This window comes from Salvelinus namaycush, chromosome 24 (genome assembly GCF_016432855.1).
Source record: "Salvelinus namaycush isolate Seneca chromosome 24, SaNama_1.0, whole genome shotgun sequence".
NCBI classification, from domain to species: domain Eukaryota; kingdom Metazoa; phylum Chordata; class Actinopteri; order Salmoniformes; family Salmonidae; genus Salvelinus; species Salvelinus namaycush.
Window position 1 is genome coordinate 5,196,021 of NC_052330.1, and position 15,416 is coordinate 5,211,436.

Consider the following 15,416-nt stretch of genomic DNA (forward strand, 5'->3'; position numbering starts at 1 on the left):
TATTCGTCTGCAGACCAGACGTGGTCGTGTCGACAGAGAATCCAAGCCGGATGGTGATGGCGAAAGAGAGGTTGTGATTGTAGAATTGTGTTTGCTAACTGGTGCTAGCTTCGTGGCAGTGGCGCTAGCTGCGCTAGCTGCAAGCTATCTGTGAGGATCAGAAGTAGTGGCTCAGGGATTACGGCAGGAATCCGGCGTTCTTGTCGAGAGACAGTCCGATGCTGGTAAATTGGTGAGTAATATCCAGGCTAATAACAGGGCTGGTGTCTGTGCAGAAGGTAAAAGCTGCTAGCAGCGGCTAAAAATGGCTAAATAGCTTGTAGCTGATTAGCTGGTTAGCTACTGGGGGTTCTTGAATGTGTTCCAAAGTTTTAAAAAATAATAGCGATTCCGTATCACATTGGGTGAGGTAGGTTACCGGAAGGTATAATCGAATTAAAAATCGAAAAGAGATTTAAAAAAAATTCTAAGTATATACAAGAAATACGAAAAATACAAACGTACACGAGAGGACTAAACAAACACGTCTACACTGCTACGCCATCTTGGATCAATGATACGGCGGTAACCTCGTCCACAGGCTCAATTGCTACCATAGAGAGATCCTGCTGGTGGACGAGATTAATATGGAGGTATTACCATGACATGATTTGTTTCATTTTGAAATGTACTGCTCTTTCAGGTAATTTCATGGTATTCCTACACAAAACCTGGTCAATTGTGTCAGACTCCAAATATGGGCCCATCATATCCTGGTCCAAAATTAAAGCAGCAATTGGGTCAATGCAATTTAGCGGACTTATCTGAGCAGTGTGTTGGGGGAGAATAGGCTAATTGGCTTATTCCCAATTGCGGGTCAACTATTTGAGACAAATGCAACCAAAATGATCCCTTAAGATGTCTAGGGCAGAACCATCTGTAGTGTGTTCACTGACATTTTCAGTTCTTATTTTTTTTTATTTAAGGGGTTTTGTGTAAAAATATTGCATTTCACTCTGAAATAATTACATTTAAACTGTATGAAGAACAACTTACTGTAGCATTTGTGCACATGACCCCCATCAGGGTCTGACACGGGTCTGACAACTTGGATGGAAAATTACTGAGGATAATAGCGGACGATATTGCCACTCCAATTTGCCATATTTTCAATTTAAGCCTGGAGGGAAGCAAAAGTAATTCCGCTACCTAAGAACAGAGGGTGTTCTTCAATGGAAGCCTCTCCAACATATTCCAGGTATAATCAGGAATTCCCCCGGGCAGCTGTCTAGGCCCCTTACTTTTTTCAATCTTTACTAACAACATGCCACTGGCTTTAAGTAAAGCCCGCAATTGGGAAGTTGACCCGCAATTGGGAATAAGCCAATTAGCCTTTAAGTAAAGCCAGTGTGTCTATGTATGCGAATGACTCAACACTATACACGTCAGCTACTACAGCAACTTAAATGACTGCAACACTTAACAAAGAGCTGCAGTTAGTTTCAGAATGGGTGGCAAGGAATAAGTTAGTCCTAAATATTTCAAAAACTCAAAGCATTATATTTGGGACAAATCATTCCCTAAACCTCAACTAAATCTTGTAATGAATAATGTGGAAAATAAGCAAGTTAAGGTGACTACTGCTTTGAGTAACCCTGGATTGTAAACTGTCATTGTCAAAACATATTGATACAACAGTAGCTAAGACGGGGAGAAGTCTGTCCATAATAAAGTGCTGCTCTGCCTTCTTAACAGCACTATCAACAAGGCATGTCCTACAGGCACTAGTTTTGTTGCACCTGGACTACTGTTCAGTCGTGTGGTCAGTTGCCACAAAGAGGGACTTAGGAAAATTGCAATTGGCTCAGAACAGGGCAGCACGGCTTGGAGCTAACTTTAATAATATGAATGTCAATCTCCTGGCTCAAAGTGGAGGAGATATTGACATCACTACTTGTATTTGTGAGAGGTATTGACATGCACCGAGCTGTCTGTTTGAACTACTGGCACACAGTTCGCCAACCCATCCATACTCCACAAGACATGCCACCAGAGATCTCTTCACAGTCCCCAAGTCCTGAAGAGACTATGGGAGGTGCACAGTACTACAAAGAGCCATGACTACATGAAACTCTATTCCACATCAAGTAACTCATGCAAGCAGTAAAATTAGATTTAAAAATACACCTTATGGAACAGCAGGGACTGTGAAGCAACCCAAACACAGGCCCAGACACATGCATACACACACACGATAACATACGCACTATACACACACGTACACATGGATTTTGTGTTGTAGATATGCGGTAGTAGAGTAGGGACCTGAGGGCACACTTAATGTGTTGTGAATGTATTGTAATGTATTTAAAATTGCATAACTACCTTAATTTTGCAGATGTTTACATTCTGTACATTTGTTTGTAATGCCACTTTTATATTGTGAATAAAAAATAACATTTTGCTTGTTCTGGTAGCAGTGATTCTAGGTTGTGCTTTGAGTGAATAAAATAAAAACTGTGGATGTGTCTTTGATTTCTAGCTAATCTGTAGTTTATAAAGTCTAACTTAGGATGGGATTGATTAAGTTAGTTCCAAATGGCGTCCCAAATGGCACCCCATAGGGCTCTGGTCAAAGGTAGTGCATGTGTCACACACCCTGGCCGAGAGGGGCTGTGACTAAACTCAGTTCAGTACCATAGATCTGACTACACCACCCTAGGTTTACACCAAGAGGAAAGGGTGTTCTGAATAACAGATCTGCCATAGGCAACACAGGTTCTTTGAGAATGGGCAACCTACCACGGTATTTGCAAACAGAACAGGAAGTAAATCCACGTGTATTGATCATATCTTTACTAATGCTGCAGAAATCTGCTCTGAAGCGGATGTAGTGATCATAATATAATAGCCATATCTAGAAGAACCAAAGTTCGAAAGACTGGACCTAAAATTGTGTATAATACAAGAGGTTTTGCAATGATTCCTATGTCAAAGGTGTAAAAAATATTTGTTAGTCTGTGTGTAATGCAGAACATCCTAATGCTGCACTTGAAGCATATATGAAACTGCTTCTTCCGATTACTGATAGGCATACGCCCATCAGGAAATCCACTGTTAGACAGCCACATCCACATGGATAGATTTTTTGAAAAACTGTATGGCTGAGAGGGATGAGACAAAGGCAAATAAGTCTGCCAACACAGCAGACGAGCAAACATACAGTAAATTGTGAAATCACGTAACTAAACTAAATTCAGTTGTGTGTTGTACTGCAGGGCAGCTGACTTGGGCCATTATTGCTTTCTGTTTTTACTAATGACCTTCTCCTGACTGAATAAAGCCTGGGTGTTTATGTACAGTGTGGGAAAAGTATGTACATTCAGAAAATATTTTAGGTTACATCATCAATCTACTGCCAAAACCCCATAATGTTTTTTTATGCAGCGATTACAGCATTGAGTCTTCTTGGGTATGACACTACAAGCTGGCTGTCATGTGCCTTTTACTGAGTTGTGGCTTCCGTCTGGCCACTCTACCATAAAGGCCTGGATGGTGGAGTGCTGTAGAGATGGTTGTCCTTCCGGAAGGTTCTCCTTTCTCCACAGAGGAACTCTAGAGCTTTGTCAGAGTGACCATCGGGTTCTTGGTCACCTCCCCGATCAAGGCCCTTCCCCCCCAATCAACTCTAGGAAGAGTCTTGGTGGTTCCAAGCTTCTTCCATTTAAGAATGATGGAGGCCACTGAATTCTGAAGGACCTTCAATGCTGCTGAAATGTTTTGGTACCCTTCTGCAGATCTGTGCCTCGACACAATCCTGTCTTGGAGCTCTACAGACAATTCCTTCAACCTCATGGCTTGGTTTTTACGCTGACATGCACTGTCAACTGTGGGACTTTAGATAGACAGGTGTGTGCCTTTCTAAATCATGTCCAATCAGTTTAATTTACCACAGGTGGGCTCCAATCAAGTTGTAGAGACATCTCAAGGATAATCAATGGAAACAGGATGCACCTGAGCTCAATTTTGAGTCTCATAACAAAGGGTCTGAATACCAAATAAGGTATTTCAGTTTTTTTATTGGTAATCAATTTGCAAAAATTTCCAAAAATCTATTTTCGCTTTGTCATTATTGGGCTATAGTGTGTAGATTGATGAGTATTTTTTTTAAAATATATTTTAGAATAAAGACTAATGTAACAACATGTGGAAAAAGTCAAGGGGTCTGAATACTTTATAAATGCACTGTACACTCACGACTCAACAGTATACACGTCAGCTATGACAGTAAAATAAATAACTGACACCCTTAACATAGAGCTCCAGTCAGTTTTAGAATGGGTAACTAGCAATAGGCTGGTGCTAAATATCTCAATAATTAAAAGCATCGTTTTTTGGCACAAATCACTCAGTCAATGTTAAACCTCATTTAGGTAAATTGTTGAATAATGTGGCGATTGAGCAGGTGGAGACTAAACTACTGGGTGTAACCCTAGATAGCAAGCTGTCATGGTCAAAACATATAGACTCAATGGTTGGTAAGAGGTCTGTCCATGATAAGGCATTTCTCTGCTTTCTTGACATCTCAGTCGACCAGACAGGTCCCACAGGCCCTAGCTTTGTCGCACACAGTTGTGTGATGTCAGATGTCGCAAAGAGTGACATAGGTAACTTGAAGTTGGTCTCGAACAGAGCGGTACATGTCAGTAACATGCAAGTCAATCTCTCCTGGCTCAAAGTTTAGGAGAGATTGACTATTGGTCTTGTGAAGAGACCTCTGATTGCAAGGTATTGAAGGTAACGAACAGTTTGTTCAAACAGTCGGTACTTATTTTCTACACTCATCGGTACCACACAAGACATGCAATCAGAGGTCTCTGCACAGTCACCAGGTAGAGGCTGGGAAACACACAGTGTTAAATAGAGCCATGACTACAAGGAAATCTCTGCCACCCCAGGTGACTCAAGCTAGCAATAAAACCCCATGAAAGAACACCTCACAGCACAACAGGGACTGTGAAGACACAGCCATTTTTATAAATGTTCTATTGTATTATGTAAGTGGGTGGCCTTAGATGAGCCTTGGATTGTGCGAGCCAGAGTGTCGCATAGGGCAGGAGCAATCTCCTCTTTCTGAAGTGTGAGGCAGAGGCAGGAGATTCTGTATGCAGTATTATATAGTAAGGATGTTACGTTGGATACCAGAGCTCTGAGGCATGCGTCGAAATTGCTAAGCAGTTTTCTTTGAAGCAGTGTGCCGATGCCTGTATCACTTTATCATGAGGTGATCGATGATGTCCGACGCTTTGTTTCGTCGAACAACCACCTGATTGGCTTGGCATTGGTTTCGGTAGAAGACAAAAAGGCTAATGCACGTGGGCCGTCATCTATAATAATTTGCCTGCTGTAAAATACTTTGACCAGCATGTGCCACTGTTGATTAAAACCTTGAGTAATGAACCTATTTGACACAATTGACTGGAAAGCATCAATGCTTCAGCAAGCTTCGTTTCCCATCACTATTATGTAGTTACATGTATATTATGCTATGTATGTTATGTGTTGTTTCGTTTCCTGTTTAGACCCAATTGGCGATCCCAATAAAATATTAAAGGCTTCAGAGGCGCTTTGCCACAGCTGCCACATAAACGTTGCTTCCCTCTCACATGCGTCTTTCCCTGGATGCCTGCACCTCAAACAAAGGAAACAAGGGTTAAAAAGGGACAGAAAAACAGGGAGCCAATCACATCACTCAATGAATCAAGCATTCTCCACACCTGTGACACACGATATAGGGAATAGGGTGCCATTTGGGACGCAGCCTTGGTGTAGGCCTAAAAATCCCAAATCTACTTGTCTACTGAGGGGTGAGAAGTTAGACCCGGAGGCTTTATTTGATTAGATATTTAACTCCTCAGTGTTCAGGGAAGTAGCAGACTGATAACCATACCATTTACTGTACCTGCACAACTCAGAGGGTGGGTTTTTCATCAGTCTTTTCTCATAATATGTACTGTCAATAAACGATAAACAATGAGAATAAGACCCTCCAAATCTATATTCTTAAGAATACAAATGTATGTACTGTAAATACAATACTATAAACATTACATACGTGACATACTGTATGTAATAATATGACAAATATACTTTTTCACTGTCCCTGAGAAGCTCAATTAAAGGCCTCGGTAGTGGATTTGAGAGGTTTGTTAGCTGAGGTGATTAGCATTGTCAGGGGAGGTAGTGTGAGATTCTTCACCAGTAAATACGCGACAGGGCTTTACATAGGATTCAATACAACCAACCTCAGCTAAGACTGTCGTATTGACAGAGAGCCTATATGATTGATTGATATGATTTATTTAAGTGTCATACACCTACTGGTGCTCAGCCCACATGGGCATACAAGACACTACAGAAGAAAATAACATTTGACAAATTACACAAACTATATGCATACAATAATCATGATGAGTACAGCTGCCATCTAGCTACACTACACAAAAAGTACTTTTCTCCTTCTACTCCAGGCATTGTGAACAAACAGAGAGATCTCAAACACGCTCTGTCTGAAACGGAATTCAAGCCTCTGCATGTGCAGTTTCTTGCCTTACTGCACATGCCTTTTTTGGGGGACTTTTTCTAATCACAGTCACACACCTCATGTAGCCTAGCCCATAGGCCTATATGTTTTGATAAGGTGTGTATCACAACTAAAGTGGCCAAATAATGCGCTTATAGCCTCCTGTCGTGTACGCATTGGTGCGCTTATAATGTGAAAAATAGCTTAATAGTATCAACATTTTAAGCTAAACATGCTGATCTGTTGCATCAGCTTCATTGCTTTTAAAAGGTTTTTTGATGCTAGTGGTTATATTAATTTTGGATCTATCGCATCCCACAATTGTCCCAGAGTATGTGTTGTACTATGGGGGATAGTACATTGACATAGGCTAGTGCTTTTCCTGTTCGTTAGGCCTACTCATCTTGTTGGCTGAGGAAAAGTAAATGTGGACAATTCTTCTAACATCTTCAATATGTGCCTCGGAATTTGATAAGAAGGACGCACGCAGTTGCGTCCCCGCTGTGTCTGTCTTCACTTGGAGCGTACTCTGGAGCTGAGATGCAGGTGAGAAGGACCTGATCACGTGACGGGCATTGGCTAATAAGAAGTGCGATATCTGAGAGAGCCATGTGAGTGAGAGGTGCTTCGGATCACGGCGATTGGCAGCCGGGAGAAGGGAATTATAATTATTATAGTCATCCCAAGGGCACAACGGCCACTTTGCCGCAAAAGGCATGGATGTTTTTAGGGGGCATTATGGCCACACAAGGGGAAGGCCGCTGGGAAATTTGAGGCTTGTGAGAATATTCTCAAGTGTTTGTCAAATTTTGAATGAGAGACTGATGAAGTGTGTGCAGCCTGCATAAGAAACAAAGCAGAGCTCATGCCTTTCATGCAACTTTTTTCAAATCATCATTACAGTCGCATCATGCAGCCTTAGAATGTTTTAAAAATGTAAACATATAGCCCAGCATTTGTATCAATACTGAAGTTGCATAAATAACTCTAAATTAAGCATATAGGAGGACCTGTTTCTTTAACCTCTCAACACAGAATAGCTGCATGTGCTCACACCCTCGGAAATCGATCGGAGAAAATATCCTTTCTATTTTATTCAGCTCTGTTCAATTGTATTCTTCATACTATAAAATAATGTGAAATAATGCCACGGAATTCTAAGCCAATCTTGTCTGCTAAATTAACTAGTGTAGCCCACATTCATATGGCATAGCCAGATCAGGGCCTAACATAAGGACAACTCAGAGTATGCTATTCTGTTCCTCTGAAATAGACTACATTTTGTTCATATCATGTTTCTTTAGACCTGTCGAAAATAAATAATGTATTTATTGTGATGGTGTAGGCTATATTAAATGGATTTATTCCACTTTTTAAAATGTAGATGTTGCAAAGGTCTGCATCAGTGGCTTGTAGGCTATGCGTGGAAGCCAGGAGATGCTAAACATGTTTATGTTAATTGACAGGCCATTTACCGTGAGACCGGCGGTTATTTGCTTGACAATCACCGGCTGACTGCCACAGCACTAGTTGTACCAAAACAAAAGTTCTGTGCACTTCTCTGCACGCCCTTCTTTCTGAAATGAACAATCTGGGTCTTCTATTGATGTATCACTAGTCTCCATTTAGTACACGATAAATGAACAATATTCAACATATTCTGGAGGCCATCTTCGGTCTCAGGAAGGAGAACTATTTAATCAGCGTTCAACAAGATGCCCGGGAATATATCCGCAACTTCAACACCAAGTTTAGCTTGTTTGATTTGTAGGGATAGAGCAAATAATATGGGAGAGAGTATGTCTCTCTGCTTTACACCGTAAGGGGTTGGAAACTCTAGCTCCAGAGTTCCTCTATGGAGATGGGAGAACATCCCAGAAGGACAACCATTTCTGCAGTACTGGCCACTATGATAAAGTGACCAGGCGGAAGCCACTCCTCAGCAAAAGGTACATGACAGCCCACTTGGAGTTCGCCAAAGGGCACCTAAAAACTCTCAGACCACGAGAAACAAGATTCTCTGGTCGGATTAAACCAAGATTGAACTATTTGGCCTGGATGCGAAGCATCACGTCTGGAGGAACCTGGCACTATCCCTACGGTGAAGCATGGTGGTGGCAGTGGCATGCTGTGTTTTTTTTTTTCAGCAGCAGGGACTGGGAGACTAGTCGGGATCTAGGCAAAGATGAACAAAGCACTCAGGACCTCAGACTGGGGCAAAGTTTCCCCTTCCAACAGGACAACAACCCTAAGCACACAGCCAAGACAATGCAGGAGTGGCTTCGGGACAAGTCTCTGAATGTCCATGAGTGGCTCAGCCAGAGCCCGGACTTGAACCCGATCAAAAACCTCTGGAAAGACCTGAAAATAGCTGTGCAGCAAACGCTCCCCATCCAACCTGACAGAGCTTGAGAGGATCTGCAGAGACGAATGGCAGAAACAGGTGTGCCAAGCTTGTAGCGTCATACCCAAGAAGACTTAAGGCTGTAATTGCTGCCAAAGGTGCTTCAACAAAGTACCGAGTAAAGGGTCTGAATGCTTATGTTATGTGATATTTACGTTGTTTTTTTTCTATAAATTAGATTTTTTTTCTAAAAAACAGTTTTTGCTTTGTCATTATGGGGTATTGTGCATAGACTGATAAGGGGAAAACAATATTTTCTTGATTTTAGAATAAGGCTGTAATCTAACAAAATGTGGAAAAAGTAAAGGGGTCTAAATACTTTCCGAAGGCACTGATATACACACTCTGTGTAAGGACCGATGCTGGAGACGAGAAGCAAGTACAGGGAGTAAACATTTAATGGAAAACGGACATCAAACAAAACAAGAACAGTGTCTGGAAGGGGGGGAACAAAACGACATTACGACAATAATGCTGACATGGGGAACAAAACTGAGGAACAGACAGATATAGAGGGGGCAATCAACAACGTGAAGGAGTCCAGGTGAGTCCAATGAGCGCTGAAGCGCGTAATGATGGTGACAGGTCTGCGTAATGAAGAGCAGCCTGGTGCCCTCGAATGCCAGAGAGAGGGAGCAGGAACAGGCGTGACACTTTGGCTTTCCTATAGCCATTCTCTTCATCAGCAATCTGACCAGACAGCCTGTTATTTAGAATGCAAGAATACAATTTACATAGAGTGCTAATAAGACTTATCCCTCTATGTTCAATGGGATTGGGCTTGATTATGGATTTGTACCATACAGATGGAATAATGCCATTCTGAAAACAAGCCTGAAAGAGTTCAAATATTATTTGGAGCAATTTAGGTGACTTCAAAACTTCATTAGACAAATCATAAATTCCTGTAGCTTTCTTTGGTTTAAAATTATTTAAATCTCCACAGAGGTAAATAGCATCATCCCCAGAAAAAGTGTACATTTGAGGCAGCAGGTGGCTAGAGAAAGAACTAGAATCCCGTTCCCATGTAGAGCCGTCAGGAGGCAAATAAGAAGAGAAAATAACAAACCAATATTTTCTGAAATTCGATGCTCAGTTCCATTATGGCATCCACTGATTTGTCCGTCACATTTACTTTATAAGACTCAAGTATCTTGTTTCTAAACAAAAGTCCAACTACACTTTTAACTCACCTTTATGCTCTCTTACATGCGTTTTTCTATTATGTCAAAACCAAGTACCCGTCCATTTAAATTGAATGCTGACCTGTTAGATGTGTCTCATTCGGGAATACAATGTCAGGATTCAGTGAAAATAAAGTCAATTGTCTTAGCTCACAGTTCAAATCCGTCCAACCTTTAACGTTCCACTGAACAAGAGTAAACTGGTCGGCACTTACTGGCTGGGCACGTGAGTCTCAGTCCTCCTTTATCCATCCTTCCCGACTCCCGGCCCCTGCTACCATCATCAGGACCAGATGAGGCCATTGCATCCTAGATAGACCCTGCTGAACCTTTCGTCACCCTTTAGCTTTTGCTTCTGTCGATGGACAGCCACTTTTTCCTGGACAGACCGCAGTTCCAGCTTGATCACGCCTGAGTATTTCTGTAGCGATAAATACTCTATTTACAAAACCTTTTAGTTAAACGTTTGACACAATACACAACACACGTATTTGAATGCCTGCGCATGTGTAGGGGGTAGTCATTCCCATACATGTCTCACATAGAGAGACCGCAGGGCATTATAGAAAATGAAACGTGAGATGAGCTATCTGCACTGTACAGGATACGATTATGTTTCAGTGCAGTTATCTCTAATATAATTCATAGAGTGGGGGGCACAATATACAGGGGGACTACAAATAATGTACAGTAAGACTATATTTCACAAACATTGTAATGCATGCTTGATGAAAACGACATTATCACCACTTGGAGTAAAGTATGACTGAAGTTAATACCTGGGAAATAACCACATCTGAAAAGTAAACAGACAGACCACCAGCATCTGCGCCTTTAAAGTCAGTCATCTGAAGAGGACACCAAACCCTCTCCAGACCTCTTGATACAAACAGGCTCCCCCAGACCAAGTCAGGAAGTGGCAACATCTGGTGCATGTGGTCTAAACCGGGCATGGGCAAAGGGGGCACAGGGTGCAGCATCTGGTGCTGCCGCCCTGGACCACGCATGGCCTGGCACGGGAACCCGCTGGGGCAGGTGGGCAGCTGCCTCACATGGCAACAGTTCACCACCAAGCCTAATCAATTCATGTGCCTCTCCACCGACCACCTCAGCCATCTGTCTGGGCCTGGGCCACACACCACACAGGAATACAGCAGCACTGCCATGTTCACTCCGGTCCACACAGAACAACAGAACACACCATCAGAGGCTAGATTGCATGTTGTTATCTTACTAGAGATGTTGCAGACAATGCTGGTACAAAGGAGTGATGCGATTATTGTGTCTCGATTTCAATGTAGGCTACTGACTGGAATTTTGAGGATTGTGAGTAGGGAGCTGAAATACTATTTTACGGCCACAAGGGGGCATTCTAAATCTAGGATTCGTAAAACCACAGCATTAAATACTGTGCCCAATTGCTCACATGGACGCTAACTTTGTGTCAGTATAAAGAGTATCTGTTTTGCCTGTTTACTTTTCGTTTTTCACAAAAAATCTGCTTACAGAATATCTCTCGCTTTCATCCTTTCATCCATGTGCAGAATCTCCTCCAACTAAACCGTCACAACATTCACAGCAGAACAGCAGGAGAGAGCAGAGAGCTGGACCTGAGGGACTTCGTTCATATCCCCAGGTGAGCTGCTGGAGGGAGCTACTGGACAGCCTGCCAGTACAACCCTGGCTTGGCCTGAGTTCAAGCAGCCAGAGGTACAACTGGGCCATTGACTGTCATAGACTCTGACAAGCACATGTGCGAGGGGTGGGGGTGGGGGGGGGGGAACAAAGTGAGTAGGGATCAAAGCAGAGCATTTTATCTCCACTACAGAGCCCCTTGCTGCATTTTGTATTCTGCCAATCTGTTGAACCAGCCGGATTAGAAAACCCACATGGGCAGAGATGGAGGCAGGATTTGGTCTTAGGAAACAAATAGCTGTGCTCAAATAACACACACTAAACAACACTATAACAAAAGTAAAGATTTGGACAATTGATGTGGAGGTGGTTCCCTAACCTCATGTAGGATTTAAAATGTAGTTACGTAGTACACTCTTAGAAAAAAAGGTGCTATATAGAACTTACAAGGGTTCTTTCGACTGTTCCAGGTAGAACCCTTTGGTTCCAGGTAGAACTTTTTTGAGTTCCACGTAGAACCCTTTCTATAGAGGGTTCTACATGGAACCCAAAAAGGTTCTACCTGGAACCAAAAGGGGTTCTCCAATGGGGACAGCCGAAAAACTATTTTGTAACACTTTTTCTAAGAGTGTACTAACGAGAATAAAGGTTGTCAATTAAATTACCATATTCATACTGTTGGTTTATTTAAAGAACTACAATTAGAGAAGAAGATGGAGCCGGAGGGGGTGGCTGCCGTTTTATGGGTTCTTAACCAACCGTGCAATTTTGTTTGTTTTTTCGCATTGTTTGTAACTTATTTTGTACATAATGTTGCTGCTACCATCTCTTATGACCGAAAAGTGCTTCTGGACATCAGAACAGCGATTACTCACCTTGAACTGGACAAATAATTTTTCTTTAATGAATCGGACGAGAGGGATTTACTCCAGACACCCGAACAGACCCTGATCCCCGTCATTCGCAGGAGAAAGAGACGGAGGTATCGCGGAAGGAGATCGGGGTGCCTTGTAAGGATCCAACGACGAGTGGCTAATCTGCCTTTGCCATCGGTACTATTGGCCAACATACAATCACTGGATAATAAAGTGGACGAATTACAACCACGTATATCCTACCAACGGGACAATAAAAACTGTAATATCTTATGTTTCACCGAGTCGTGGCGACATGACGACATAAATAACATACAGCTGGCGGGTTATACACTGTGTCGGCAGGATAGAACAGCAGCTTCTGGTAAGACAAGGGGTGGCGGTCTATGTATATTTGTAAACAACAGCTGGTACATGATTTCTAAGGAAGTCTCAAGGTTTAACTCGCCTGAGGTAGAGTATCTTATGACAAGCTGTAGATCCCACTATCTACTGAGAGATTTTTCATCTATAATCTTCATAGCTGTCTATTTACCACCACAAACCGATGCTGGCACTAAGACCGCACTCAATGAGCTGTATACGGCCATAAGCAAACAGGAAAACGCTCATCCAGAGGCGGCGCTCCTAGTGGCCGGGGACTTGGACTTTAATGCAGGGAAACTTAAATACGTTTTACCTCATTTCTACCAGCATGTTAAATGTGCAGCCAGAGGGAAAAAACTCTAGACCACATTTACTCCACACACAGAGATGCACACAAGGTTCTCTCTCTCCCTCCATTTGGCAAATCTGACCATAATTCTATCCTCCCGATTCCTGCTTTACAAGCAAAAATGAAAGCAGAAAGCACCAGTGACTTGGTCAATAAAAAAGTGGTCAGATGAAGCAGATGCTAAGCTACAGGACTGTTTTGCTAGCACAGACTGGAATATGTTCCGGGATTCTTCCGATGGCATTGAGGAGTACACCACATCAGTCACTGGCTTCATCAATAAGTGCATTGATGATGTCGTCACCACAGTGACTGTACGTACATACCCCAACCAGAAGCCATGGATTACAGGCAACATTACAGGCTATGCTAAGCTAAAGGGTATAACTGCCACTTTTAAGGAGTGGGACTCTAACCCGGATACTTATAAGAAATCCCGCTATGCCCTCTGACGAAACTTCAAACAGGCAAAGCGTCAATATAAGACTAAGATTAAATCGTACTACACTGGCTCCGACGCTCGATGGATGTGGCAGAGCTTACAAACTATTACAGACCACGAAGGGAAGCACAACCGAGAGCAGCCCCGTGACACAAGCCTACCAGATGGGCTAAATGACTTCTATGCTCGTTTCGAGGCAAGTAACACCGAAACATGCATGAGAGCATCAGCTGTTCCGGTCGACTATGTGATCATGCTCTCCGCAGTCGATGTGAGTAAGACCTTTAAATAGGTCAACATTCACAAGGCCGCAGTTCCAGACGGATTACCAGGACGTGTACTCCGAGCATGTGCTGACCAACTGGCAAGTGTCTTCACTGACATTTTAAACCCCTCCCTGTCTGAGTCTGTAATACCAACATGTTTCAAGCAGACCACCATAGTCCCTGTGCCCAAGAACACTAAGGTAACTTGCCTAAATGACTACCAACCCGTAGCACTCACAACTGTAACCATGAAGTGCTTTGAAAGGCTGGTCACGGCTCACATCAACACCATTATCCCAGAAACCCTAGACCCACTCCAATTTGCATACCGCCCCAACAGATCCACAGATGATGCAATCTCTATTGCAATCCCTTTCACACCTGGACAAAAGGAACACCTATGTGAGAATGCTATTCATTGACTATAGCTCAGCGTTCAACACCATAGTGCCCTCAAAGCTCATCACTAAGCTAAGGCCACTATGCTAAACACCTCCCTCTGCAACTGGATCCTGGACTTCCTTACGGGCTGCCTCCAGGTGGTAAGGGTAGGTAGCAACACATCTGCCACGCTGATCCTAACACGGGGGACCCTCAGGGGTGCGTGCTCAGTCCCCTCCTGTACTCCTTGTTCACTCATGACTGCACGGCCAGGCACGACTCCAACACCATCATGAAGTTTGCCGATGACACAACAGTGGTAGGCCTGATCACCGACAATGACGAGACAGCCTATTGGGAGGAGGTCAAAGACCTGGCCGTGTGGTGCCAGGACAACAACCTCTCCCTCAACATGATCAAGACAAAGAAGATGATTGTGGACTACAGGAAAAGGAAGACCGAGCACACCCCCATTAACATCGACGGGGCTGTGGTGGAGAGGGTTGAGAGCTTCAAGTTCCTTGGTGTCCACATCACCAACAAACTAACATGGTCCAAGCACACCAAGACAGTCATGAAGAGGGCACGACAAAACCTTTTCCCCATCAGGAGACTGAAAAGATTTGGCATGGGTCCTCAGATCCTCAAAAGGTTTTACAGCTGCACCATTGAGAGCATCCTGATGGGTTGCATCACTGCCTGGGATGGCAACTGCTCAGCCTCCGACCGCAAGGCACTACAGAGGGTAATGCGTATGGCCCACTACATCACTGGGCCAAGCTTGCTGCCATCCAGGACCTCTATACCAGGCAGTGTCAGAGGAAGGCCCTAAAAATTGTCAAAGACTCCAGCCACCCTAGTCATAGACAGTTCTCTCTGCTACCGCACGGTAAGCGGAACAGGAGCGCCAAGTCTAGGTCCAAGAGGCTTCTAAACAGCTTCTACCCCCAAG